Here is a 27,467-nt window from a genome sequence, read left to right as displayed (position 1 = left end):
CCAAGATGACAAAATTCGAAACCGGGACTTCCTTGACTGAGTTGGAACAAAGTTTCAAATAGTCGACTTTTTTGCTTGAGTTTTACAAGCTTTAATTAGTATTTATTGTTTTTTATTTGTTTTTGCTGAAATGAATATTTGATAATCACAATCCTTTCAGAAATGTTGTGAATCATATAAGCCCTGGTCAAAAAGGAAGAGACGAGTTCAAAGGACAAAAATGGCGGATAACAGTATTTTTAAGATTTTCGTTTTAAGTTTTTGAGCCACATGCATGTGAAAAGAGTGAAATTCTCAAGCTTATATATGGCCCGACGTGTGCATTACTGGATTTGCATTTATTTTTAAAAATAGTTTAAAAGATTTCACCAGGTTGGTAATGAAAAAAATTAAATTATGAATGATATATTTTCTGTTTCCTTCAAAAGTTAGATATATTATATTGAATGTTACATCCCCAGACATCCATATAAAGAAATAAAAAAGATAGAACGTATGTTTGGGAGAAGTGAAAAATTATAAGTAAAAAAAATAAAAGAAGAAAATGTCTACAACACCCGGTATTCCCAGGCGGTCACCCATCCAAGTACTAACCGAGCTCGACGTTGCTTAACTTCGGTGATCGGACGAGAACCGGTGTTTTCAACGTGATATGGTCGTAGACACTAAAGTGCTAAAAAAATTGATATATAAATTTAGGAACCGCCGAAAGTCGTGTATTTAGCATTTCTTGACAGAATTTGTATAAAATAAGAAAATTATCAGGTATAAAAATATAAATAAACTACACGATCCAGAGTGGAAGATAGTAAAACTTAACAAGTTCACATGCACTTTAGAGAAGACAAAAAAATGCAAGAATAGAAAGACAGATATGGAATATGGGGACGAGCTTGATTTTATTTGTAACCAAGTTATATACCATGCAACAATTTCAGACTCTTTTTGAAAAATTTTGGTAGCCCTTAAAAGGGCTGTTTAAGCTTTAAAAGCATCATATGCTTCCTCCATTTACTTCTTCTTTGGGGTCTTTGCCTTCTTTGGTTTAGCTGCAGCCTTGGTCTTTTTTGGTGATTTTGTGGCTTTCTTTGCAGATTTGGCAGCGGGTTTTGCAGCAGGTTTCTTGGTAGCTGGTTTCTTTGCTTTTGGTTTAGCTGCTTTCTTTTCACCAGCTGGTTTCTTTGCTGCAGGTTTCTTTGTGGCAGTCTTTTTAGGTGTCTTTGCCTTCTTTGGTTTAGCGGCTTTAGGCTTAACTGCTTTCTTTGCTGGCTTCTTAGCTGGTTTAGCCACTTCACCTATCTTAAAACTTCCAGAAGCGCCGGTACCCTTCGACTGTTTCAAGCTATTGCTCTTCACTCCTGATTTCAAAGCTAACTTCAAGTGAGTGTTGACTGTTTTTGCATCGCTACCAACATTGAAGTTTGCTATGATGTACTTAAGAATGGCTTGACGGCTAGAGCCCCCGCGCTCTTTCAATGCAGAGATAGCTTTCCCTACCATCTCGCTGTATTTTGGATGAGTAGCTACTTTCTTTGGTTTAGCTGCAGCTTTCTTCTTTGGTGACTTAGCTGGAGTCTTGACTACTACTGGTGCATCAGACATTTTGCGACTTTGGTTGTTGAAAGATGTGTGCGAGTTGAACGACAATTAACAATGATGTGCAAAATTGCGGTTTGCGGGTAGTTAATCTCATAACGCGGACCTCGACGAGAGCACCCTTAAACTTTCATGACAATCTATTTCAAACAAATCGACAAGAATTTCTGTGTGCTTGTTCGACAAGTTTTAACCATTTGTTTCAAATAAATTGTACTTTTTGATATATAAATCATATACGAAAATGTTCAGCAGGAATTTTTCTTTCAGAATATGTGATTAAAATTAAACAAAATATCACAAGTGAAGAAATATTTACGATTAATGTGCAACTTGTCAATTTCACTCGTGCGATTCTTCATCAGAAAACGTGTTGTATTATTTCACAAAAACTAGATTGTGCTATAAAAATGGTATGTATTTGAAGTAAAATCATTTCTTAATATGTTTTTGTTTTCAGATATACGTAGAAATAAAGAGACTTCACAGAAATTTAAATTTTGCCTTGGATATGAAAGCACACCAAGATGACAAAATTCGAAACCGGGACTTCCTTGACTGAGTTGGAACAAAGTTTCAAATAGTCGACTTTTTTGCTTGAGTTTTACAAGCTTTAATTAGTATTTATTGTTTTTTATTTGTTTTTGCTGAAATGAATATTTGATAATCACAATCCTTTCAGAAATGTTGTGAATCATATAAGCCCTGGTCAAAAAGGAAGAGACGAGTTCAAAGGACAAAAATGGCGGATAACAGTATTTTTAAGATTTTCGTTTTAAGTTTTTGAGCCACATGCATGTGAAAAGAGTGAAATTCTCAAGCTTATATATGGCCCGACGTGTGCATTACTGGATTTGCATTTATTTTTAAAAATAGTTTAAAAGATTTCACCAGGTTGGTAATGAAAAAAATTAAATTATGAATGATATATTTTCTGTTTCCTTCAAAAGTTAGATATATTATATTGAATGTTACATCCCCAGACATCCATATAAAGAAATAAAAAAGATAGAACGTATGTTTGGGAGAAGTGAAAAATTATAAGTAAAAAAAATAAAAGAAGAAAATGTCTACAACACCCGGTATTCCCAGGCGGTCACCCATCCAAGTACTAACCGAGCTCGACGTTGCTTAACTTCGGTGATCGGACGAGAACCGGTGTTTTCAACGTGATATGGTCGTAGACACTAAAGTGCTAAAAAAATTGATATATAAATTTAGGAACCGCCGAAAGTCGTGTATTTAGCATTTCTTGACAGAATTTGTATAAAATAAGAAAATTATCAGGTATAAAAATATAAATAAACTACACGATCCAGAGTGGAAGATAGTAAAACTTAACAAGTTCACATGCACTTTAGAGAAGACAAAAAAATGCAAGAATAGAAAGACAGATATGGAATATGGGGACGAGCTTGATTTTATTTGTAACCAAGTTATATACCATGCAACAATTTCAGACTCTTTTTGAAAAATTTTGGTAGCCCTTAAAAGGGCTGTTTAAGCTTTAAAAGCATCATATGCTTCCTCCATTTACTTCTTCTTTGGGGTCTTTGCCTTCTTTGGTTTAGCTGCAGCCTTGGTCTTTTTTGGTGATTTTGTGGCTTTCTTTGCAGATTTGGCAGCGGGTTTTGCAGCAGGTTTCTTGGTAGCTGGTTTCTTTGCTTTTGGTTTAGCTGCTTTCTTTTCACCAGCTGGTTTCTTTGCTGCAGGTTTCTTTGTGGCAGTCTTTTTAGGTGTCTTTGCCTTCTTTGGTTTAGCGGCTTTAGGCTTAACTGCTTTCTTTGCTGGCTTCTTAGCTGGTTTAGCCACTTCACCTATCTTAAAACTTCCAGAAGCGCCGGTACCCTTCGACTGTTTCAAGCTATTGCTCTTCACTCCTGATTTCAAAGCTAACTTCAAGTGAGTGTTGACTGTTTTTGCATCGCTACCAACATTGAAGTTTGCTATGATGTACTTAAGAATGGCTTGACGGCTAGAGCCCCCGCGCTCTTTCAATGCAGAGATAGCTTTCCCTACCATCTCGCTGTATTTTGGATGAGTAGCTACTTTCTTTGGTTTAGCTGCAGCTTTCTTCTTTGGTGACTTAGCTGGAGTCTTGACTACTACTGGTGCATCAGACATTTTGCGACTTTGGTTGTTGAAAGATGTGTGCGAGTTGAACGACAAATAACAATGATGTGCAAAATTGCGGTTTGCGGGTAGTTAATCTCATAACGCGGACCTCGACGAGAGCACCCTTAAACTTTCATGACAATCTATTTCAAACAAATCGACAAGAATTTCTGTGTGCTTGTTCGACAAGTTTTAACCATTTGTTTCAAATAAATTGTACTTTTTGATATATAAATCATATACGAAAATGTTCAGCAGGAATTTTTCTTTCAGAATATGTGATTAAAATTAAACAAAATATCACAAGTGAAGAAATATTTACGATTAATGTGCAACTTGTCAATTTCACTCGTGCGATTCTTCATCAGAAAACGTGTTGTATTATTTCACAAAAACTAGATTGTGCTATAAAAATGGTATGTATTTGAAGTAAAATCATTTCTTAATATGTTTTTGTTTTCAGATATACGTAGAAATAAAGAGACTTCACAGAAATTTAAATTTTGCCTTGGATATGAAAGCACACCAAGATGACAAAATTCGAAACCGGGACTTCCTTGACTGAGTTGGAACAAAGTTTCAAATAGTCGACTTTTTTGCTTGAGTTTTACAAGCTTTAATTAGTATTTATTGTTTTTTATTTGTTTTTGCTGAAATGAATATTTGATAATCACAATCCTTTCAGAAATGTTGTGAATCATATAAGCCCTGGTCAAAAAGGAAGAGACGAGTTCAAAGGACAAAAATGGCGGATAACAGTATTTTTAAGATTTTCGTTTTAAGTTTTTGAGCCACATGCATGTGAAAAGAGTGAAATTCTCAAGCTTATATATGGCCCGACGTGTGCATTACTGGATTTGCATTTATTTTTAAAAATAGTTTAAAAGATTTCACCAGGTTGGTAATGAAAAAAATTAAATTATGAATGATATATTTTCTGTTTCCTTCAAAAGTTAGATATATTATATTGAATGTTACATCCCCAGACATCCATATAAAGAAATAAAAAAGATAGAACGTATGTTTGGGAGAAGTGAAAAATTATAAGTAAAAAAAATAAAAGAAGAAAATGTCTACAACACCCGGTATTCCCAGGCGGTCACCCATCCAAGTACTAACCGAGCTCGACGTTGCTTAACTTCGGTGATCGGACGAGAACCGGTGTTTTCAACGTGATATGGTCGTAGACACTAAAGTGCTAAAAAAATTGATATATAAATTTAGGAACCGCCGAAAGTCGTGTATTTAGCATTTCTTGACAGAATTTGTATAAAATAAGAAAATTATCAGGTATAAAAATATAAATAAACTACACGATCCAGAGTGGAAGATAGTAAAACTTAACAAGTTCACATGCACTTTAGAGAAGACAAAAAAATGCAAGAATAGAAAGACAGATATGGAATATGGGGACGAGCTTGATTTTATTTGTAACCAAGTTATATACCATGCAACAATTTCAGACTCTTTTTGAAAAATTTTGGTAGCCCTTAAAAGGGCTGTTTAAGCTTTAAAAGCATCATATGCTTCCTCCATTTACTTCTTCTTTGGGGTCTTTGCCTTCTTTGGTTTAGCTGCAGCCTTGGTCTTTTTTGGTGATTTTGTGGCTTTCTTTGCAGATTTGGCAGCGGGTTTTGCAGCAGGTTTCTTGGTAGCTGGTTTCTTTGCTTTTGGTTTAGCTGCTTTCTTTTCACCAGCTGGTTTCTTTGCTGCAGGTTTCTTTGTGGCAGTCTTTTTAGGTGTCTTTGCCTTCTTTGGTTTAGCGGCTTTAGGCTTAACTGCTTTCTTTGCTGGCTTCTTAGCTGGTTTAGCCACTTCACCTATCTTAAAACTTCCAGAAGCGCCGGTACCCTTCGACTGTTTCAAGCTATTGCTCTTCACTCCTGATTTCAAAGCTAACTTCAAGTGAGTGTTGACTGTTTTTGCATCGCTACCAACATTGAAGTTTGCTATGATGTACTTAAGAATGGCTTGACGGCTAGAGCCCCCGCGCTCTTTCAATGCAGAGATAGCTTTCCCTACCATCTCGCTGTATTTTGGATGAGTAGCTACTTTCTTTGGTTTAGCTGCAGCTTTCTTCTTTGGTGACTTAGCTGGAGTCTTGACTACTACTGGTGCATCAGACATTTTGCGACTTTGGTTGTTGAAAGATGTGTGCGAGTTGAACGACAAATAACAATGATGTGCAAAATTGCGGTTTGCGGGTAGTTAATCTCATAACGCGGACCTCGACGAGAGCACCCTTAAACTTTCATGACAATCTATTTCAAACAAATCGACAAGAATTTCTGTGTGCTTGTTCGACAAGTTTTAACCATTTGTTTCAAATAAATTGTACTTTTTGATATATAAATCATATACGAAAATGTTCAGCAGGAATTTTTCTTTCAGAATATGTGATTAAAATTAAACAAAATATCACAAGTGAAGAAATATTTACGATTAATGTGCAACTTGTCAATTTCACTCGTGCGATTCTTCATCAGAAAACGTGTTGTATTATTTCACAAAAACTAGATTGTGCTATAAAAATGGTATGTATTTGAAGTAAAATCATTTCTTAATATGTTTTTGTTTTCAGATATACGTAGAAATAAAGAGACTTCACAGAAATTTAAATTTTGCCTTGGATATGAAAGCACACCAAGATGACAAAATTCGAAACCGGGACTTCCTTGACTGAGTTGGAACAAAGTTTCAAATAGTCGACTTTTTTGCTTGAGTTTTACAAGCTTTAATTAGTATTTATTGTTTTTTATTTGTTTTTGCTGAAATGAATATTTGATAATCACAATCCTTTCAGAAATGTTGTGAATCATATAAGCCCTGGTCAAAAAGGAAGAGACGAGTTCAAAGGACAAAAATGGCGGATAACAGTATTTTTAAGATTTTCGTTTTAAGTTTTTGAGCCACATGCATGTGAAAAGAGTGAAATTCTCAAGCTTATATATGGCCCGACGTGTGCATTACTGGATTTGCATTTATTTTTAAAAATAGTTTAAAAGATTTCACCAGGTTGGTAATGAAAAAAATTAAATTATGAATGATATATTTTCTGTTTCCTTCAAAAGTTAGATATATTATATTGAATGTTACATCCCCAGACATCCATATAAAGAAAATAAAAAAGATAGAACGTATGTTTGGGAGAAGTGAAAAATTATAAGTAAAAAAAATAAAAAGAAGAAAATGTCTACAACACCGGTATTCCCAGGCGGTCACCCATCCAAGTACTAACCGAGCTCGACGTTGCTTAACTTCGGTGATCGGACGAGAACCGGTGTTTTCAACGTGATATGGTCGTCACTGAGACACTAAAGTGCTAAAAAAATTGATATATAAATTTAGGAACCGCCGAAAGTCGTGTATTTAGCATTTCTTGACAGAATTTGTATAAAATAAGAAATTATCAGGTATAAAAATATAAATAAACTTCACGATCCAGAGTGGAAGATAGTAAAACTTAACAAGTTCACATGCACTTTAGAGAAGACAAAAAAAATGCAAGAATAGAAAGACAGATATGGAATATGGGGACGAGCTTGATTTTATTTGTAACCAAGTTATATACCATGCAACAATTTCAGACTCTTTTTGAAAAATTTTGGTAGCCCTTAAAAGGGCTGTTTAAGCTTTAAAAGCATCATATGCTTCCTCCATTTACTTCTTCTTTGGGGTCTTTGCCTTCTTTGGTTTAGCTGCAGCCTTGGTCTTTTTTGGTGATTTTGTGGCTTTCTTTGCAGATTTGGCAGCGGGTTTTGCAGCAGGTTTCTTGGTAGCTGGTTTCTTTGCTTTTGGTTTAGCTGCTTTCTTTTCACCAGCTGGTTTCTTTGCTGCAGGTTTCTTTGTGGCAGTCTTTTTAGGTGTCTTTGCCTTCTTTGGTTTAGCGGCTTTAGGCTTAACTGCTTTCTTTGCTGGCTTCTTAGCTGGTTTAGCCACTTCACCTATCTTAAAACTTCCAGAAGCGCCGGTACCCCTTCGACTGTTTCAAGCTATTGCTCTTCACTCCTGATTTCAAAGCTAACTTCAAGTGAGTGTTGACTGTTTTTGCATCGCTACCAACATTGAAGTTTGCTATGATGTACTTAAGAATGGCTTGACGGCTAGAGCCCCCGCGCTCTTTCAATGCAGAGATAGCTTCCCTACCATCTCGCTGTATTTTGGATGAGTAGCTACTTTCTTTGGTTTAGCTGCAGCTTTCTTCTTTGGTGACTTAGCTGGAGTCTTGACTACTACTGGTGCATCAGACATTTTGCGACTTTGGTTGTTGAAAGATGTGTGCGAGTTGAACGACAAATAACAATGATGTGCAAAATTGCGGTTTGCGGGTAGTTAATCTCATAACGCGGACCTCGACGAGAGCACCCTTAAACTTTCATGACAATCTATTTTCAAACAAATCGACAAGAATTTCTGTGTGCTTGTTCGACAAGTTTTAACCATTTGTTTCAAATAAATTGTACTTTTTGATATATAAATCATATACGAAAATGTTCAGCAGGAATTTTTCTTTCAGAATATGTGATTAAAATTAAACAAAATATCACAAGTGAAGAAATATTTACGATTAATGTGCAACTTGTCAATTTCACTCGTGCGATTCTTCATCAGAAAACGTGTTGTATTATTTCACAAAAACTAGATTGTGCTATAAAAATGGTATGTATTTGAAGTAAAATCATTTCTTAATATGTTTTTGTTTTCAGATATACGTAGAAATAAAGAGACTTCACAGAAATTTAAATTTTGCCTTGGATATGAAAGCACACCAAGATGACCAAAATTCGAAACCGGGGACTTCCTTGACTGAGTTGGAACAAAGTTTCAAATAGTCGACTTTTTGCTTGAGTTTTACAAGCTTTAATTAGTATTTTATTGTTTTTTTATTTGTTTTTGCTGAAATGAATATTTGATAATCACAATCCTTTCAGAAATGTTGTGAATCATATAAGCCCTGGTCAAAAAGGAAGAGACGAGTTCAAAGGACAAAAATGGCGGATAACAGTATTTTTAAGATTTTCGTTTAAGTTTTTGAGCCACATGCATGTGAAAAGAGTGAAATTCTCAAGCTTATATATGGCCCGACGTGTGCATTACTGGATTTGCATTATTTTTAAAAATAGTTTTAAAAGATTTCACCAGGTTGGTAATGAAAAAAATTAAATTATGAATGATATATTTTCTGTTTCCTTCAAAAGTTAGATATATTATATTGAATGTTACATCCCCAGACATCCATATAAAGAAATAAAAAAGATAGAACGTATGTTTGGGAGAAGTGAAAAATTATAAGTAAAAAAAAATAAAAGAAGAAAATGTCTACAACACCCGGTATTCCCAGGCGGTCACCCATCCAAGTACTAACCGCAGCTCGACGTTGCTTAACTTCGGTGATCGGACGAGAACCGGTGTTTTCAACGTGATATGGTCGTAGACACTAAAGTGCTAAAAAAATTGATATATAAATTTAGGAACCCGCCGAAAGTCGTGTATTTATGCATTTCTTGACAGAATTTGTTTAAAATAAGAAAATTATCAGGTATAAAACATATAAATAAAACTACACGATCCAGAGTGGAAGATAGTAAAACTTAACAAGTTCACATGCACTTTAGAGAAGACAAAAAAATGCAAGAATAGAAAGACAGATATGGAATATGGGACGAGACTTGATTTTATTTGTAACAAAGTTATATACCATGCAACAATTCAGACTCTTTTTGAAAAATTTGGTAGCCCTTAAAAGGGCTGTTTAAGCTTTAAAAGCATCATATGCTTCCTCCATTTACTTCTTCTTTGGGGTCTTTGCCTTCTTTGGTTTAGCAGCAGCCTTGGTCCTTTTTTGGTGATTTTGTGGCTTTCTTTGCAGATTTGTCAGCGGGTTTTGCAGCAGGTTTCTTGGTAGCTGGTTTCTTTGCTTTTGGTTTAGCTGCTTTCTTTTCACCAGCTGTTTCTTTGTGGCAGTCTTTTTAGGTGTCTTTGCCTTCTTTGGTTTAGCGGCTTTAGGCTTAACTGCTTTCTTTGCTGGCTTCTTAGCTGGTTTTAGCCACTTCACCTATCTTAAAACTTCCAGAAGCGCCGGTACCCTTCGACTGTTTCAAGCTATTGCTCTTCACTCCCTGATTTCAAAGCTAACTTCAAGTGAGTGTTGACTGTTTTTGCATCGCTACCAACATTGAAGTTTGCTATGATGTACTTAAGAATGGCTTGACGGCTAGAGCCCCCCGCGCTCTTTCAATGCAGAGATAGCTTTCCCTACCATCTCGCTGTATTTTGGATGAGTAGCTACTTTCTTTGGTTTAGCTGCAGCTTTCTTCTTTGGTGACTTAGCTGGAGTCTTGACTACTACTGGTGCATCAGACATTTTGCGACTTTGGTTGTTGAAAGATGTGTGCGAGTTGAACGACAAATAACAATGATGGTGCAAAATTGCGGTTTGCGGGTAGTTAATCTCATAACGCGGACCTCGACGAGAGCACCCTTAAACTTTCATGACAATCTTTTCAAACAAATCGACAAGAATTTCTGTGTGCTTGTTCGACAATTTTTAAACCATTTGTTTCAAATAAATTGTACTTTTTGATATATAAATCATATACGAAAATGTTCAGCAGGAATTTTTCTTTCAGAATATGTGATTAAAATTAAACAAAATATCACAAGTGAAGAAATATTTACGATTAATGTGCAACTTGTCAATTTTCACTCGTGCGATTCTTCATCAGAAAACGTGTTGTATTATTTCACAAAAACTAGATTGTGCTATAAAAATGGTATGTATTTTGAAGTAAAATCATTTCTTAATATGTTTTTGTTTTCAGATATACGTAGAAATAAAGAGACTTCACAGAAATTTAAATTTTGCCTTGGATATGAAAGCACACCAAGATGACAAAATTCGAAACCGGGACTTCCTTGACTGAGTTGGAACAAAGTTTCAAATAGTCGACTTTTTTGCTTGAGTTTTACAAGCTTTAATTAGTATTTATTGTTTGCTGAAATGAATATTTGATAATCACAATCCTTTCAGAAATGTTGTGAATCATATAAGCCCTGGTCAAAAAGGAAGAGACGAGTTCAAAGGACAAAAATGGCGGATAACAGTATTTTTAAGATTTTCGTTTTAAGTTTTTGAGCCACATGCATGTGAAAAGAGTGAAATTCTCAAGCTTATATATGGCCCGACGTGTGCATTACTGGATTTGCATTTATTTTTAAAAATAGTTTAAAAGATTTCACCAGGTTGGTAATGAAAAAAATTAAATTATGAATGATATATTTTCTGTTTCCTTCAAAAGTTAGATATATTATATTGAATGTTACATCCCCAGACATCCATATAAAGAAATAAAAAAGATAGAACGTATGTTTGGGAGAAGTGAAAAATTATAAGTAAAAAAAATAAAAGAAGAAAATGTCTACAACACCCGGTATTCCCAGGCGGTCACCCATCCAAGTACTAACCGAGCTCGACGTTGCTTAACTTCGGTGATCGGACGAGAACCGGTGTTTTCAACGTGATATGGTCGTAGACACTAAAGTGCTAAAAAAATTGATATATAAATTTAGGAACCGCCGAAAGTCGTGTATTTAGCATTTCTTGACAGAATTTGTATAAAATAAGAAAATTATCAGGTATAAAAATATAAATAAACTACACGATCCAGAGTGGAAGATAGTAAAACTTAACAAGTTCACATGCACTTTAGAGAAGACAAAAAAATGCAAGAATAGAAAGACAGATATGGAATATGGGGACGAGCTTGATTTTATTTGTAACCAAGTTATATACCATGCAACAATTTCAGACTCTTTTTGAAAAATTTTGGTAGCCCTTAAAAGGGCTGTTTAAGCTTTAAAAGCATCATATGCTTCCTCCATTTACTTCTTCTTTGGGGTCTTTGCCTTCTTTGGTTTAGCTGCAGCCTTGGTCTTTTTTGGTGATTTTGTGGCTTTCTTTGCAGATTTGGCAGCGGGTTTTGCAGCAGGTTTCTTGGTAGCTGGTTTCTTTGCTTTTGGTTTAGCTGCTTTCTTTTCACCAGCTGGTTTCTTTGCTGCAGGTTTCTTTGTGGCAGTCTTTTTAGGTGTCTTTGCCTTCTTTGGTTTAGCGGCTTTAGGCTTAACTGCTTTCTTTGCTGGCTTCTTAGCTGGTTTAGCCACTTCACCTATCTTAAAACTTCCAGAAGCGCCGGTACCCTTCGACTGTTTCAAGCTATTGCTCTTCACTCCTGATTTCAAAGCTAACTTCAAGTGAGTGTTGACTGTTTTTGCATCGCTACCAACATTGAAGTTTGCTATGATGTACTTAAGAATGGCTTGACGGCTAGAGCCCCCGCGCTCTTTCAATGCAGAGATAGCTTTCCCTACCATCTCGCTGTATTTTGGATGAGTAGCTACTTTCTTTGGTTTAGCTGCAGCTTTCTTCTTTGGTGACTTAGCTGGAGTCTTGACTACTACTGGTGCATCAGACATTTTGCGACTTTGGTTGTTGAAAGATGTGTGCGAGTTGAACGACAAATAACAATGATGTGCAAAATTGCGGTTTGCGGGTAGTTAATCTCATAACGCGGACCTCGACGAGAGCACCCTTAAACTTTCATGACAATCTATTTCAAACAAATCGACAAGAATTTCTGTGTGCTTGTTCGACAAGTTTTAACCATTTGTTTCAAATAAATTGTACTTTTTGATATATAAATCATATACGAAAATGTTCAGCAGGAATTTTTCTTTCAGAATATGTGATTAAAATTAAACAAAATATCACAAGTGAAGAAATATTTACGATTAATGTGCAACTTGTCAATTTCACTCGTGCGATTCTTCATCAGAAAACGTGTTGTATTATTTCACAAAAACTAGATTGTGCTATAAAAATGGTATGTATTTGAAGTAAAATCATTTCTTAATATGTTTTTGTTTTCAGATATACGTAGAAATAAAGAGACTTCACAGAAATTTAAATTTTGCCTTGGATATGAAAGCACACCAAGATGACAAAATTCGAAACCGGGACTTCCTTGACTGAGTTGGAACAAAGTTTCAAATAGTCGACTTTTTTGCTTGAGTTTTACAAGCTTTAATTAGTATTTATTGTTTTTTATTTGTTTTTGCTGAAATGAATATTTGATAATCACAATCCTTTCAGAAATGTTGTGAATCATATAAGCCCTGGTCAAAAAGGAAGAGACGAGTTCAAAGGACAAAAATGGCGGATAACAGTATTTTTAAGATTTTCGTTTTAAGTTTTTGAGCCACATGCATGTGAAAAGAGTGAAATTCTCAAGCTTATATATGGCCCGACGTGTGCATTACTGGATTTGCATTTATTTTTAAAAATAGTTTAAAAGATTTCACCAGGTTGGTAATGAAAAAAATTAAATTATGAATGATATATTTTCTGTTTCCTTCAAAAGTTAGATATATTATATTGAATGTTACATCCCCAGACATCCATATAAAGAAATAAAAAAGATAGAACGTATGTTTGGGAGAAGTGAAAAATTATAAGTAAAAAAAATAAAAGAAGAAAATGTCTACAACACCCGGTATTCCCAGGCGGTCACCCATCCAAGTACTAACCGAGCTCGACGTTGCTTAACTTCGGTGATCGGACGAGAACCGGTGTTTTCAACGTGATATGGTCGTAGACACTAAAGTGCTAAAAAAATTGATATATAAATTTAGGAACCGCCGAAAGTCGTGTATTTAGCATTTCTTGACAGAATTTGTATAAAATAAGAAAATTATCAGGTATAAAAATATAAATAAACTACACGATCCAGAGTGGAAGATAGTAAAACTTAACAAGTTCACATGCACTTTAGAGAAGACAAAAAAATGCAAGAATAGAAAGACAGATATGGAATATGGGGACGAGCTTGATTTTATTTGTAACCAAGTTATATACCATGCAACAATTTCAGACTCTTTTTGAAAAATTTTGGTAGCCCTTAAAAGGGCTGTTTAAGCTTTAAAAGCATCATATGCTTCCTCCATTTACTTCTTCTTTGGGGTCTTTGCCTTCTTTGGTTTAGCTGCAGCCTTGGTCTTTTTTGGTGATTTTGTGGCTTTCTTTGCAGATTTGGCAGCGGGTTTTGCAGCAGGTTTCTTGGTAGCTGGTTTCTTTGCTTTTGGTTTAGCTGCTTTCTTTTCACCAGCTGGTTTCTTTGTGGCAGTCTTTTTAGGTGTCTTTGCCTTCTTTGGTTTAGCGGCTTTAGGCTTAACTGCTTTCTTTGCTGGCTTCTTAGCTGGTTTAGCCACTTCACCTATCTTAAAACTTCCAGAAGCGCCGGTACCCTTCGACTGTTTCAAGCTATTGCTCTTCACTCCTGATTTCAAAGCTAACTTCAAGTGAGTGTTGACTGTTTTTGCATCGCTACCAACATTGAAGTTTGCTATGATGTACTTAAGAATGGCTTGACGGCTAGAGCCCCCGCGCTCTTTCAATGCAGAGATAGCTTTCCCTACCATCTCGCTGTATTTTGGATGAGTAGCTACTTTCTTTGGTTTAGCTGCAGCTTTCTTCTTTGGTGACTTAGCTGGAGTCTTGACTACTACTGGTGCATCAGACATTTTGCGACTTTGGTTGTTGAAAGATGTGTGCGAGTTGAACGACAAATAACAATGATGTGCAAAATTGCGGTTTGCGGGTAGTTAATCTCATAACGCGGACCTCGACGAGAGCACCCTTAAACTTTCATGACAATCTATTTCAAACAAATCGACAAGAATTTCTGTGTGCTTGTTCGACAAGTTTTAACCATTTGTTTCAAATAAATTGTACTTTTTGATATATAAATCATATACGAAAATGTTCAGCAGGAATTTTTCTTTCAGAATATGTGATTAAAATTAAACAAAATATCACAAGTGAAGAAATATTTACGATTAATGTGCAACTTGTCAATTTCACTCGTGCGATTCTTCATCAGAAAACGTGTTGTATTATTTCACAAAAACTAGATTGTGCTATAAAAATGGTATGTATTTGAAGTAAAATCATTTCTTAATATGTTTTTGTTTTCAGATATACGTAGAAATAAAGAGACTTCACAGAAATTTAAATTTTGCCTTGGATATGAAAGCACACCAAGATGACAAAATTCGAAACCGGGACTTCCTTGACTGAGTTGGAACAAAGTTTCAAATAGTCGACTTTTTTGCTTGAGTTTTACAAGCTTTAATTAGTATTTATTGTTTTTTATTTGTTTTTGCTGAAATGAATATTTGATAATCACAATCCTTTCAGAAATGTTGTGAATCATATAAGCCCTGGTCAAAAAGGAAGAGACGAGTTCAAAGGACAAAAATGGCGGATAACAGTATTTTTAAGATTTTCGTTTTAAGTTTTTGAGCCACATGCATGTGAAAAGAGTGAAATTCTCAAGCTTATATATGGCCCGACGTGTGCATTACTGGATTTGCATTTATTTTTAAAAATAGTTTAAAAGATTTCACCAGGTTGGTAATGAAAAAAATTAAATTATGAATGATATATTTTCTGTTTCCTTCAAAAGTTAGATATATTATATTGAATGTTACATCCCCAGACATCCATATAAAGAAATAAAAAAGATAGAACGTATGTTTGGGAGAAGTGAAAAATTATAAGTAAAAAAAATAAAAGAAGAAAATGTCTACAACACCCGGTATTCCCAGGCGGTCACCCATCCAAGTACTAACCGAGCTCGACGTTGCTTAACTTCGGTGATCGGACGAGAACCGGTGTTTTCAACGTGATATGGTCGTAGACACTAAAGTGCTAAAAAAATTGATATATAAATTTAGGAACCGCCGAAAGTCGTGTATTTAGCATTTCTTGACAGAATTTGTATAAAATAAGAAAATTATCAGGTATAAAAATATAAATAAACTACACGATCCAGAGTGGAAGATAGTAAAACTTAACAAGTTCACATGCACTTTAGAGAAGACAAAAAAATGCAAGAATAGAAAGACAGATATGGAATATGGGGACGAGCTTGATTTTATTTGTAACCAAGTTATATACCATGCAACAATTTCAGACTCTTTTTGAAAAATTTTGGTAGCCCTTAAAAGGGCTGTTTAAGCTTTAAAAGCATCATATGCTTCCTCCATTTACTTCTTCTTTGGGGTCTTTGCCTTCTTTGGTTTAGCTGCAGCCTTGGTCTTTTTTGGTGATTTTGTGGCTTTCTTTGCAGATTTGTCAGCGGGTTTTGCAGCAGGTTTCTTGGTAGCTGGTTTCTTTGCTTTTGGTTTAGCTGCTTTCTTTTCACCAGCTGGTTTCTTTGCTGCAGGTTTCTTTGTGGCAGTCTTTTTAGGTGTCTTTGCCTTCTTTGGTTTAGCGGCTTTAGGCTTAACTGCTTTCTTTGCTGGCTTCTTAGCTGGTTTAGCCACTTCACCTATCTTAAAACTTCCAGAAGCGCCGGTACCCTTCGACTGTTTCAAGCTATTGCTCTTCACTCCTGATTTCAAAGCTAACTTCAAGTGAGTGTTGACTGTTTTTGCATCGCTACCAACATTGAAGTTTGCTATGATGTACTTAAGAATGGCTTGACGGCTAGAGCCCCCGCGCTCTTTCAATGCAGAGATAGCTTTCCCTACCATCTCGCTGTATTTTGGATGAGTAGCTACTTTCTTTGGTTTAGCTGCAGCTTTCTTCTTTGGTGACTTAGCTGGAGTCTTGACTACTACTGGTGCATCAGACATTTTGCGACTTTGGTTGTTGAAAGATGTGTGCGAGTTGAACGACAAATAACAATGATGTGCAAAATTGCGGTTTGCGGGTAGTTAATCTCATAACGCGGACCTCGACGAGAGCACCCTTAAACTTTCATGACAATCTATTTCAAACAAATCGACAAGAATTTCTGTGTGCTTGTTCGACAAGTTTTAACCATTTGTTTCAAATAAATTGTACTTTTTGATATATAAATCATATACGAAAATGTTCAGCAGGAATTTTTCTTTCAGAATATGTGATTAAAATTAAACAAAATATCACAAGTGAAGAAATATTTACGATTAATGTGCAACTTGTCAATTTCACTCGTGCGATTCTTCATCAGAAAACGTGTTGTATTATTTCACAAAAACTAGATTGTGCTATAAAAATGGTATGTATTTGAAGTAAAATCATTTCTTAATATGTTTTTGTTTTCAGATATACGTAGAAATAAAGAGACTTCACAGAAATTTAAATTTTGCCTTGGATATGAAAGCACACCAAGATGACAAAATTCGAAACCGGGACTTCCTTGACTGAGTTGGAACAAAGTTTCAAATAGTCGACTTTTTTGCTTGAGTTTTACAAGCTTTAATTAGTATTTATTGTTTTTTATTTGTTTTTGCTGAAATGAATATTTGATAATCACAATCCTTTCAGAAATGTTGTGAATCATATAAGCCCTGGTCAAAAAGGAAGAGACGAGTTCAAAGGACAAAAATGGCGGATAACAGTATTTTTAAGATTTTCGTTTTAAGTTTTTGAGCCACATGCATGTGAAAAGAGTGAAATTCTCAAGCTTATATATGGCCCGACGTGTGCATTACTGGATTTGCATTTATTTTTAAAAATAGTTTAAAAGATTTCACCAGGTTGGTAATGAAAAAAATTAAATTATGAATGATATATTTTCTGTTTCCTTCAAAAGTTAGATATATTATATTGAATGTTACATCCCCAGACATCCATATAAAGAAATAAAAAAGATAGAACGTATGTTTGGGAGAAGTGAAAAATTATAAGTAAAAAAAATAAAAGAAGAAAATGTCTACAACACCCGGTATTCCCAGGCGGTCACCCATCCAAGTACTAACCGAGCTCGACGTTGCTTAACTTCGGTGATCGGACGAGAACCGGTGTTTTCAACGTGATATGGTCGTAGACACTAAAGTGCTAAAAAAATTGATATATAAATTTAGGAACCGCCGAAAGTCGTGTATTTAGCATTTCTTGACAGAATTTGTATAAAATAAGAAAATTATCAGGTATAAAAATATAAATAAACTACACGATCCAGAGTGGAAGATAGTAAAACTTAACAAGTTCACATGCACTTTAGAGAAGACAAAAAAATGCAAGAATAGAAAGACAGATATGGAATATGGGGACGAGCTTGATTTTATTTGTAACCAAGTTATATACCATGCAACAATTTCAGACTCTTTTTGAAAAATTTTGGTAGCCCTTAAAAGGACTGTTTAAGCTTTAAAAGCATCATATGCTTCCTCCATTTACTTCTTCTTTGGGGTCTTTGCCTTCTTTGGTTTAGCTGCAGCCTTGGTCTTTTTTGGTGATTTTGTGGCTTTCTTTGCAGATTTGGCAGCGGGTTTTGCAGCAGGTTTCTTGGTAGCTGGTTTCTTTGCTTTTGGTTTAGCTGCTTTCTTTTCACCAGCTGGTTTCTTTGCTGCAGGTTTCTTTGTGGCAGTCTTTTTAGGTGTCTTTGCCTTCTTTGGTTTAGCGGCTTTAGGCTTAACTGCTTTCTTTGCTGGCTTCTTAGCTGGTTTAGCCACTTCACCTATCTTAAAACTTCCAGAAGCGCCGGTACCCTTCGACTGTTTCAAGCTATTGCTCTTCACTCCTGATTTCAAAGCTAACTTCAAGTGAGTGTTGACTGTTTTTGCATCGCTACCAACATTGAAGTTTGCTATGATGTACTTAAGAATGGCTTGACGGCTAGAGCCCCCGCGCTCTTTCAATGCAGAGATAGCTTTCCCTACCATCTCGCTGTATTTTGGATGAGTAGCTACTTTCTTTGGTTTAGCTGCAGCTTTCTTCTTTGGTGACTTAGCTGGAGTCTTGACTACTACTGGTGCATCAGACATTTTGCGACTTTGGTTGTTGAAAGATGTGTGCGAGTTGAACGACAAATAACAATGATGTGCAAAATTGCGGTTTGCGGGTAGTTAATCTCATAACGCGGACCTCGACGAGAGCACCCTTAAACTTTCATGACAATCTATTTCAAACAAATCGACAAGAATTTCTGTGTGCTTGTTCGACAAGTTTTAACCATTTGTTTCAAATAAATTGTACTTTTTGATATATAAATCATATACGAAAATGTTCAGCAGGAATTTTTCTTTCAGAATATGTGATTAAAATTAAACAAAATATCACAAGTGAAGAAATATTTACGATTAATGTGCAACTTGTCAATTTCACTCGTGCGATTCTTCATCAGAAAACGTGTTGTATTATTTCACAAAAACTAGATTGTGCTATAAAAATGGTATGTATTTGAAGTAAAATCATTTCTTAATATGTTTTTGTTTTCAGATATACGTAGAAATAAAGAGACTTCACAGAAATTTAAATTTTGCCTTGGATATGAAAGCACACCAAGATGACAAAATTCGAAACCGGGACTTCCTTGACTGAGTTGGAACAAAGTTTCAAATAGTCGACTTTTTTGCTTGAGTTTTACAAGCTTTAATTAGTATTTATTGTTTTTTATTTGTTTTTGCTGAAATGAATATTTGATAATCACAATCCTTTCAGAAATGTTGTGAATCATATAAGCCCTGGTCAAAAAGGAAGAGACGAGTTCAAAGGACAAAAATGGCGGATAACAGTATTTTTAAGATTTTCGTTTTAAGTTTTTGAGCCACATGCATGTGAAAAGAGTGAAATTCTCAAGCTTATATATGGCCCGACGTGTGCATTACTGGATTTGCATTTATTTTTAAAAATAGTTTAAAAGATTTCACCAGGTTGGTAATGAAAAAAATTAAATTATGAATGATATATTTTCTGTTTCCTTCAAAAGTTAGATATATTATATTGAATGTTACATCCCCAGACATCCATATAAAGAAATAAAAAAGATAGAACGTATGTTTGGGAGAAGTGAAAAATTATAAGTAAAAAAAATAAAAGAAGAAAATGTCTACAACACCCGGTATTCCCAGGCGGTCACCCATCCAAGTACTAACCGAGCTCGACGTTGCTTAACTTCGGTGATCGGACGAGAACCGGTGTTTTCAACGTGATATGGTCGTAGACACTAAAGTGCTAAAAAAATTGATATATAAATTTAGGAACCGCCGAAAGTCGTGTATTTAGCATTTCTTGACAGAATTTGTATAAAATAAGAAAATTATCAGGTATAAAAATATAAATAAACTACACGATCCAGAGTGGAAGATAGTAAAACTTAACAAGTTCACATGCACTTTAGAGAAGACAAAAAAATGCAAGAATAGAAAGACAGATATGGAATATGGGGACGAGCTTGATTTTATTTGTAACCAAGTTATATACCATGCAACAATTTCAGACTCTTTTTGAAAAATTTTGGTAGCCCTTAAAAGGGCTGTTTAAGCTTTAAAAGCATCATATGCTTCCTCCATTTACTTCTTCTTTGGGGTCTTTGCCTTCTTTGGTTTAGCTGCAGCCTTGGTCTTTTTTGGTGATTTTGTGGCTTTCTTTGCAGATTTGGCAGCGGGTTTTGCAGCAGGTTTCTTGGTAGCTGGTTTCTTTGCTTTTGGTTTAGCTGCTTTCTTTTCACCAGCTGGTTTCTTTGCTGCAGGTTTCTTTGTGGCAGTCTTTTTAGGTGTCTTTGCCTTCTTTGGTTTAGCGGCTTTAGGCTTAACTGCTTTCTTTGCTGGCTTCTTAGCTGGTTTAGCCACTTCACCTATCTTAAAACTTCCAGAAGCGCCGGTACCCTTCGACTGTTTCAAGCTATTGCTCTTCACTCCTGATTTCAAAGCTAACTTCAAGTGAGTGTTGACTGTTTTTGCATCGCTACCAACATTGAAGTTTGCTATGATGTACTTAAGAATGGCTTGACGGCTAGAGCCCCCGCGCTCTTTCAATGCAGAGATAGCTTTCCCTACCATCTCGCTGTATTTTGGATGAGTAGCTACTTTCTTTGGTTTAGCTGCAGCTTTCTTCTTTGGTGACTTAGCTGGAGTCTTGACTACTACTGGTGCATCAGACATTTTGCGACTTTGGTTGTTGAAAGATGTGTGCGAGTTGAACGACAAATAACAATGATGTGCAAAATTGCGGTTTGCGGGTAGTTAATCTCATAACGCGGACCTCGACGAGAGCACCCTTAAACTTTCATGACAATCTATTTCAAACAAATCGACAAGAATTTCTGTGTGCTTATTCGACAAGTTTTAACCATTTGTTTCAAATAAATTGTACTTTTTGATATATAAATCATATACGAAAATGTTCAGCAGGAATTTTTCTTTCAGAATATGTGATTAAAATTAAACAAAATATCACAAGTGAAGAAATATTTACGATTAATGTGCAACTTGTCAATTTCACTCGTGCGATTCTTCATCAGAAAACGTGTTGTATTATTTCACAAAAACTAGATTGTGCTATAAAAATGGTATGTATTTGAAGTAAAATCATTTCTTAATATGTTTTTGTTTTCAGATATACGTAGAAATAAAGAGACTTCACAGAAATTTAAATTTTGCCTTGGATATGAAAGCACACCAAGATGACAAAATTCGAAACCGGGACTTCCTTGACTGAGTTGGAACAAAGTTTCAAATAGTCGACTTTTTTGCTTGAGTTTTACAAGCTTTAATTAGTATTTATTGTTTTTTATTTGTTTTTGCTGAAATGAATATTTGATAATCACAATCCTTTCAGAAATGTTGTGAATCATATAAGCCCTGGTCAAAAAGGAAGAGACGAGTTCAAAGGACAAAAATGGCGGATAACAGTATTTTTCAGATTTTCGTTTTAAGTTTTTGAGCCACATGCATGTGAAAAGAGTGAAATTCTCAAGCTTATATATGGCCCGACGTGTGCATTCCTGGATTTGCATTTATTTTTAAAAATAGTTTAAAAGATTTCACCAGGTTGGTAATGAAAAAAATTAAATTATGAATGATATATTTTCTGTTTCCTTCAAAAGTTAGATATATTATATTGAATGTTACATCCCCAGACATCCATATAAAGAAATAAAAAAGATAGAACGTATGTTTGGGAGAAGTGAAAAATTATAAGTAAAAAAAATAAAAGAAGAAAATGTCTACAACACCCGGTATTCCCAGGCGGTCACCCATCCAAGTACTAACCGAGCTCGACGTTGCTTAACTTCGGTGATCGGACGAGAACCGGTGTTTTCAACGTGATATGGTCGTAGACACTAAAGTGCTAAAAAAATTGATATATAAATTTAGGAACCGCCGAAAGTCGTGTATTTAGCATTTCTTGACAGAATTTGTATAAAATAAGAAAATTATCAGGTATAAAAATATAAATAAACTACACGATCCAGAGTGGAAGATAGTAAAACTTAACAAGTTCACATGCACTTTAGAGAAGACAAAAAAATGCAAGAATAGAAAGACAGATATGGAATATGGGGACGAGCTTGATTTTATTTGTAACCAAGTTATATACCATGCAACAATTTCAGACTCTTTTTGAAAAATTTTGGTAGCCCTTAAAAGGGCTGTTTAAGCTTTAAAAGCATCATATGCTTCCTCCATTTACTTCTTCTTTGGGGTCTTTGCCTTCTTTGGTTTAGCTGCAGCCTTGGTCTTTTTTGGTGATTTTGTGGCTTTCTTTGCAGATTTGGCAGCGGGTTTTGCAGCAGGTTTCTTGGTAGCTGGTTTCTTTGCTTTTGGTTTAGCTGCTTTCTTTTCACCAGCTGGTTTCTTTGCTGCAGGTTTCTTTGTGGCAGTCTTTTTAGGTGTCTTTGCCTTCTTTGGTTTAGCGGCTTTAGGCTTAACTGCTTTCTTTGCTGGCTTCTTAGCTGGTTTAGCCACTTCACCTATCTTAAAACTTCCAGAAGCGCCGGTACCCTTCGACTGTTTCAAGCTATTGCTCTTCACTCCTGATTTCAAAGCTAACTTCAAGTGAGTGTTGACTGTTTTTGCATCGCTACCAACATTGAAGTTTGCTATGATGTACTTAAGAATGGCTTGACGGCTAGAGCCCCCGCGCTCTTTCAATGCAGAGATAGCTTTCCCTACCATCTCGCTGTATTTTGGATGAGTAGCTACTTTCTTTGGTTTAGCTGCAGCTTTCTTCTTTGGTGACTTAGCTGGAGTCTTGACTACTACTGGTGCATCAGACATTTTGCGACTTTGGTTGTTGAAAGATGTGTGCGAGTTGAACGACAAATAACAATGATGTGCAAAATTGCGGTTTGCGGGTAGTTAATCTCATAACGCGGACCTCGACGAGAGCACCCTTAAACTTTCATGACAATCTATTTCAAACAAATCGACAAGAATTTCTGTGTGCTTGTTCGACAAGTTTTAACCATTTGTTTCAAATAAATTGTACTTTTTGATATATAAATCATATACGAAAATGTTCAGCAGGAATTTTTCTTTCAGAATATGTGATTAAAATTAAACAAAATATCACAAGTGAAGAAATATTTACGATTAATGTGCAACTTGTCAATTTCACTCGTGCGATTCTTCATCAGAAAACGTGTTGTATTATTTCACAAAAACTAGATTGTGCTATAAAAATGGTATGTATTTGAAGTAAAATCATTTCTTAATATGTTTTTGTTTTCAGATATACGTAGAAATAAAGAGACTTCACAGAAATTTAAATTTTGCCTTGGATATGAAAGCACACCAAGATGACAAAATTCGAAACCGGGACTTCCTTGACTGAGTTGGAACAAAGTTTCAAATAGTCGACTTTTTTGCTTGAGTTTTACAAGCTTTAATTAGTATTTATTGTTTTTTATTTGTTTTTGCTGAAATGAATATTTGATAATCACAATCCTTTCAGAAATGTTGTGAATCATATAAGCCCTGGTCAAAAAGGAAGAGACGAGTTCAAAGGACAAAAATGGCGGATAACAGTATTTTTAAGATTTTCGTTTTAAGTTTTTGAGCCACATGCATGTGAAAAGAGTGAAATTCTCAAGCTTATATATGGCCCGACGTGTGCATTACTGGATTTGCATTTATTTTTAAAAATAGTTTAAAAGATTTCACCAGGTTGGTAATGAAAAAAATTAAATTATGAATGATATATTTTCTGTTTCCTTCAAAAGTTAGATATATTATATTGAATGTTACATCCCCAGACATCCATATAAAGAAATAAAAAAGATAGAACGTATGTTTGGGAGAAGTGAAAAATTATAAGTAAAAAAAATAAAAGAAGAAAATGTCTACAACACCCGGTATTCCCAGGCGGTCACCCATCCAAGTACTAACCGAGCTCGACGTTGCTTAACTTCGGTGATCGGACGAGAACCGGTGTTTTCAACGTGATATGGTCGTAGACACTAAAGTGCTAAAAAAATTGATATATAAATTTAGGAACCGCCGAAAGTCGTGTATTTAGCATTTCTTGACAGAATTTGTATAAAATAAGAAAATTATCAGGTATAAAAATATAAATAAACTACACGATCCAGAGTGGAAGATAGTAAAACTTAACAAGTTCACATGCACTTTAGAGAAGACAAAAAAATGCAAGAATAGAAAGACAGATATGGAATATGGGGACGAGCTTGATTTTATTTGTAACCAAGTTATATACCATGCAACAATTTCAGACTCTTTTTGAAAAATTTTGGTAGCCCTTAAAAGGGCTGTTTAAGCTTTAAAAGCATCATATGCTTCCTCCATTTACTTCTTCTTTGGGGTCTTTGCCTTCTTTGGTTTAGCTGCAGCCTTGGTCTTTTTTGGTGATTTTGTGGCTTTCTTTGCAGATTTGGCAGCGGGTTTTGCAGCAGGTTTCTTGGTAGCTGGTTTCTTTGCTTTTGGTTTAGCTGCTTTCTTTTCACCAGCTGGTTTCTTTGCTGCAGGTTTCTTTGTGGCAGTCTTTTTAGGTGTCTTTGCCTTCTTTGGTTTAGCGGCTTTAGGCTTAACTGCTTTCTTTGCTGGCTTCTTAGCTGGTTTAGCCACTTCACCTATCTTAAAACTTCCAGAAGCGCCGGTACCCTTCGACTGTTTCAAGCTATTGCTCTTCACTCCTGATTTCAAAGCTAACTTCAAGTGAGTGTTGACTGTTTTTGCATCGCTACCAACATTGAAGTTTGCTATGATGTACTTAAGAATGGCTTGACGGCTAGAGCCCCCGCGCTCTTTCAATGCAGAGATAGCTTTCCCTACCATCTCGCTGTATTTTGGATGAGTAGCTACTTTCTTTGGTTTAGCTGCAGCTTTCTTCTTTGGTGACTTAGCTGGAGTCTTGACTACTACTGGTGCATCAGACATTTTGCGACTTTGGTTGTTGAAAGATGTGTGCGAGTTGAACGACAAATAACAATGATGTGCAAAATTGCGGTTTGCGGGTAGTTAATCTCATAACGCGGACCTCGACGAGAGCACCCTTAAACTTTCATGACAATCTATTTCAAACAAATCGACAAGAATTTCTGTGTGCTTGTTCGACAAGTTTTAACCATTTGTTTCAAATAAATTGTACTTTTTGATATATAAATCATATACGAAAATGTTCAGCAGGAATTTTTCTTTCAGAATATGTGATTAAAATTAAACAAAATATCACAAGTGAAGAAATATTTACGATTAATGTGCAACTTGTCAATTTCACTCGTGCGATTCTTCATCAGAAAACGTGTTGTATTATTTCACAAAAACTAGATTGTGCTATAAAAATGGTATGTATTTGAAGTAAAATCATTTCTTAATATGTTTTTGTTTTCAGATATACGTAGAAATAAAGAGACTTCACAGAAATTTAAATTTTGCCTTGGATATGAAAGCACACCAAGATGACAAAATTCGAAACCGGGACTTCCTTGACTGAGTTGGAACAAAGTTTCAAATAGTCGACTTTTTTGCTTGAGTTTTACAAGCTTTAATTAGTATTTATTGTTTTTTATTTGTTTTTGCTGAAATGAATATTTGATAATCACAATCCTTTCAGAAATGTTGTGAATCATATAAGCCCTGGTCAAAAAGGAAGAGACGAGTTCAAAGGACAAAAATGGCGGATAACAGTATTTTTAAGATTTTCGTTTTAAGTTTTTGAGCCACATGCATGTGAAAAGAGTGAAATTCTCAAGCTTATATATGGCCCGACGTGTGCATTACTGGATTTGCATTTATTTTTAAAAATAGTTTAAAAGATTTCACCAGGTTGGTAATGAAAAAAATTAAATTATGAATGATATATTTTCTGTTTCCTTCAAAAGTTAGATATATTATATTGAATGTTACATCCCCAGACATCCATATAAAGAAATAAAAAAGATAGAACGTATGTTTGGGAGAAGTGAAAAATTATAAGTAAAAAAAATAAAAGAAGAAAATGTCTACAACACCCGGTATTCCCAGGCGGTCACCCATCCAAGTACTAACCGAGCTCGACGTTGCTTAACTTCGGTGATCGGACGAGAACCGGTGTTTTCAACGTGATATGGTCGTAGACACTAAAGTGCTAAAAAAATTGATATATAAATTTAGGAACCGCCGAAAGTCGTGTATTTAGCATTTCTTGACAGAATTTGTATAAAATAAGAAAATTATCAGGTATAAAAATATAAATAAACTACACGATCCAGAGTGGAAGATAGTAAAACTTAACAAGTTCACATGCACTTTAGAGAAGACAAAAAAATGCAAGAATAGAAAGACAGATATGGAATATGGGGACGAGCTTGATTTTATTTGTAACCAAGTTATATACCATGCAACAATTTCAGACTCTTTTTGAAAAATTTTGGTAGCCCTTAAAAGGGCTGTTTAAGCTTTAAAAGCATCATATGCTTCCTCCATTTACTTCTTCTTTGGGGTCTTTGCCTTCTTTGGTTTAGCTGCAGCCTTGGTCTTTTTTGGTGATTTTGTGGCTTTCTTTGCAGATTTGGCAGCGGGTTTTGCAGCAGGTTTCTTGGTAGCTGGTTTCTTTGCTTTTGGTTTAGCTGCTTTCTTTTCACCAGCTGGTTTCTTTGCTGCAGGTTTCTTTGTGGCAGTCTTTTTAGGTGTCTTTGCCTTCTTTGGTTTAGCGGCTTTAGGCTTAACTGCTTTCTTTGCTGGCTTCTTAGCTGGTTTAGCCACTTCACCTATCTTAAAACTTCCAGAAGCGCCGGTACCCTTCGACTGTTTCAAGCTATTGCTCTTCACTCCTGATTTCAAAGCTAACTTCAAGTGAGTGTTGACTGTTTTTGCATCGCTACCAACATTGAAGTTTGCTATGATGTACTTAAGAATGGCTTGACGGCTAGAGCCCCCGCGCTCTTTCAATGCAGAGATAGCTTTCCCTACCATCTCGCTGTATTTTGGATGAGTAGCTACTTTCTTTGGTTTAGCTGCAGCTTTCTTCTTTGGTGACTTAGCTGGAGTCTTGACTACTACTGGTGCATCAGACATTTTGCGACTTTGGTTGTTGAAAGATGTGTGCGAGTTGAACGACAAATAACAATGATGTGCAAAATTGCGGTTTGCGGGTAGTTAATCTCATAACGCGGACCTCGACGAGAGCACCCTTAAACTTTCATGACAATCTATTTCAAACAAATCGACAAGAATTTCTGTGTGCTTGTTCGACAAGTTTTAACCATTTGTTTCAAATAAATTGTACTTTTTGATATATAAATCATATACGAAAATGTTCAGCAGGAATTTTTCTTTCAGAATATGTGATTAAAATTAAACAAAATATCACAAGTGAAGAAATATTTACGATTAATGTGCAACTTGTCAATTTCACTCGTGCGATTCTTCATCAGAAAACGTGTTGTATTATTTCACAAAAACTAGATTGTGCTATAAAAATGGTATGTATTTGAAGTAAAATCATTTCTTAATATGTTTTTGTTTTCAGATATACGTAGAAATAAAGA

General features: G+C 35.3%; 13 non-coding genes across 13 annotated transcripts; all 13 read right to left on the bottom strand.

Moving 5' to 3' along the window:
* Positions 1–545: 545 nt before the first annotated feature.
* On the bottom strand, positions 546–664 carry LOC127716280 (5S ribosomal RNA). Its single transcript, XR_007988843.1, has one exon. It is a non-coding gene; the product is annotated as a 5S ribosomal RNA (ribosomal RNA).
* Positions 665–2,663: 1,999 nt separating this feature from the next.
* On the bottom strand, positions 2,664–2,782 carry LOC127716235 (5S ribosomal RNA). Its single transcript, XR_007988826.1, has one exon. It is a non-coding gene; the product is annotated as a 5S ribosomal RNA (ribosomal RNA).
* A 1,999-nt stretch (positions 2,783–4,781) lies between these two features.
* LOC127716165 (5S ribosomal RNA) lies at positions 4,782–4,900 on the bottom strand. Its single transcript, XR_007988789.1, has one exon. It is a non-coding gene; the product is annotated as a 5S ribosomal RNA (ribosomal RNA).
* A 2,001-nt stretch (positions 4,901–6,901) lies between these two features.
* On the bottom strand, positions 6,902–7,019 carry LOC127716668 (5S ribosomal RNA). The gene has a single exon (XR_007989065.1). It is a non-coding gene; the product is annotated as a 5S ribosomal RNA (ribosomal RNA).
* A 2,008-nt stretch (positions 7,020–9,027) lies between these two features.
* Positions 9,028–9,147, bottom strand: LOC127716568 (5S ribosomal RNA). The gene has a single exon (XR_007989010.1). It is a non-coding gene; the product is annotated as a 5S ribosomal RNA (ribosomal RNA).
* Positions 9,148–11,126: 1,979 nt separating this feature from the next.
* On the bottom strand, positions 11,127–11,245 carry LOC127716114 (5S ribosomal RNA). Its single transcript, XR_007988767.1, has one exon. It is a non-coding gene; the product is annotated as a 5S ribosomal RNA (ribosomal RNA).
* Positions 11,246–13,244: 1,999 nt separating this feature from the next.
* On the bottom strand, positions 13,245–13,363 carry LOC127716028 (5S ribosomal RNA). Its single transcript, XR_007988713.1, has one exon. It is a non-coding gene; the product is annotated as a 5S ribosomal RNA (ribosomal RNA).
* Positions 13,364–15,347: 1,984 nt separating this feature from the next.
* Positions 15,348–15,466, bottom strand: LOC127715965 (5S ribosomal RNA). The gene has a single exon (XR_007988687.1). It is a non-coding gene; the product is annotated as a 5S ribosomal RNA (ribosomal RNA).
* A 1,999-nt stretch (positions 15,467–17,465) lies between these two features.
* LOC127715878 (5S ribosomal RNA) lies at positions 17,466–17,584 on the bottom strand. Its single transcript, XR_007988671.1, has one exon. It is a non-coding gene; the product is annotated as a 5S ribosomal RNA (ribosomal RNA).
* Positions 17,585–19,583: 1,999 nt separating this feature from the next.
* On the bottom strand, positions 19,584–19,702 carry LOC127715787 (5S ribosomal RNA). The gene has a single exon (XR_007988642.1). It is a non-coding gene; the product is annotated as a 5S ribosomal RNA (ribosomal RNA).
* A 1,999-nt stretch (positions 19,703–21,701) lies between these two features.
* LOC127715719 (5S ribosomal RNA) lies at positions 21,702–21,820 on the bottom strand. Its single transcript, XR_007988568.1, has one exon. It is a non-coding gene; the product is annotated as a 5S ribosomal RNA (ribosomal RNA).
* A 1,999-nt stretch (positions 21,821–23,819) lies between these two features.
* LOC127715654 (5S ribosomal RNA) lies at positions 23,820–23,938 on the bottom strand. Its single transcript, XR_007988523.1, has one exon. It is a non-coding gene; the product is annotated as a 5S ribosomal RNA (ribosomal RNA).
* Positions 23,939–25,937: 1,999 nt separating this feature from the next.
* On the bottom strand, positions 25,938–26,056 carry LOC127715624 (5S ribosomal RNA). The gene has a single exon (XR_007988506.1). It is a non-coding gene; the product is annotated as a 5S ribosomal RNA (ribosomal RNA).
* Between the last annotated feature and the right edge of the window lie 1,411 nt (positions 26,057–27,467).

Source organism: Mytilus californianus, unplaced genomic scaffold (assembly GCF_021869535.1).
Source record: "Mytilus californianus isolate M0D057914Y unplaced genomic scaffold, xbMytCali1.0.p SCAF_1, whole genome shotgun sequence".
In the NCBI taxonomy this organism is placed as follows: domain Eukaryota; kingdom Metazoa; phylum Mollusca; class Bivalvia; order Mytilida; family Mytilidae; genus Mytilus; species Mytilus californianus.
The sequence above is the reverse complement of the archived record's forward strand: the minus strand, read 5'-3'. Positions and strand labels throughout refer to the sequence as shown.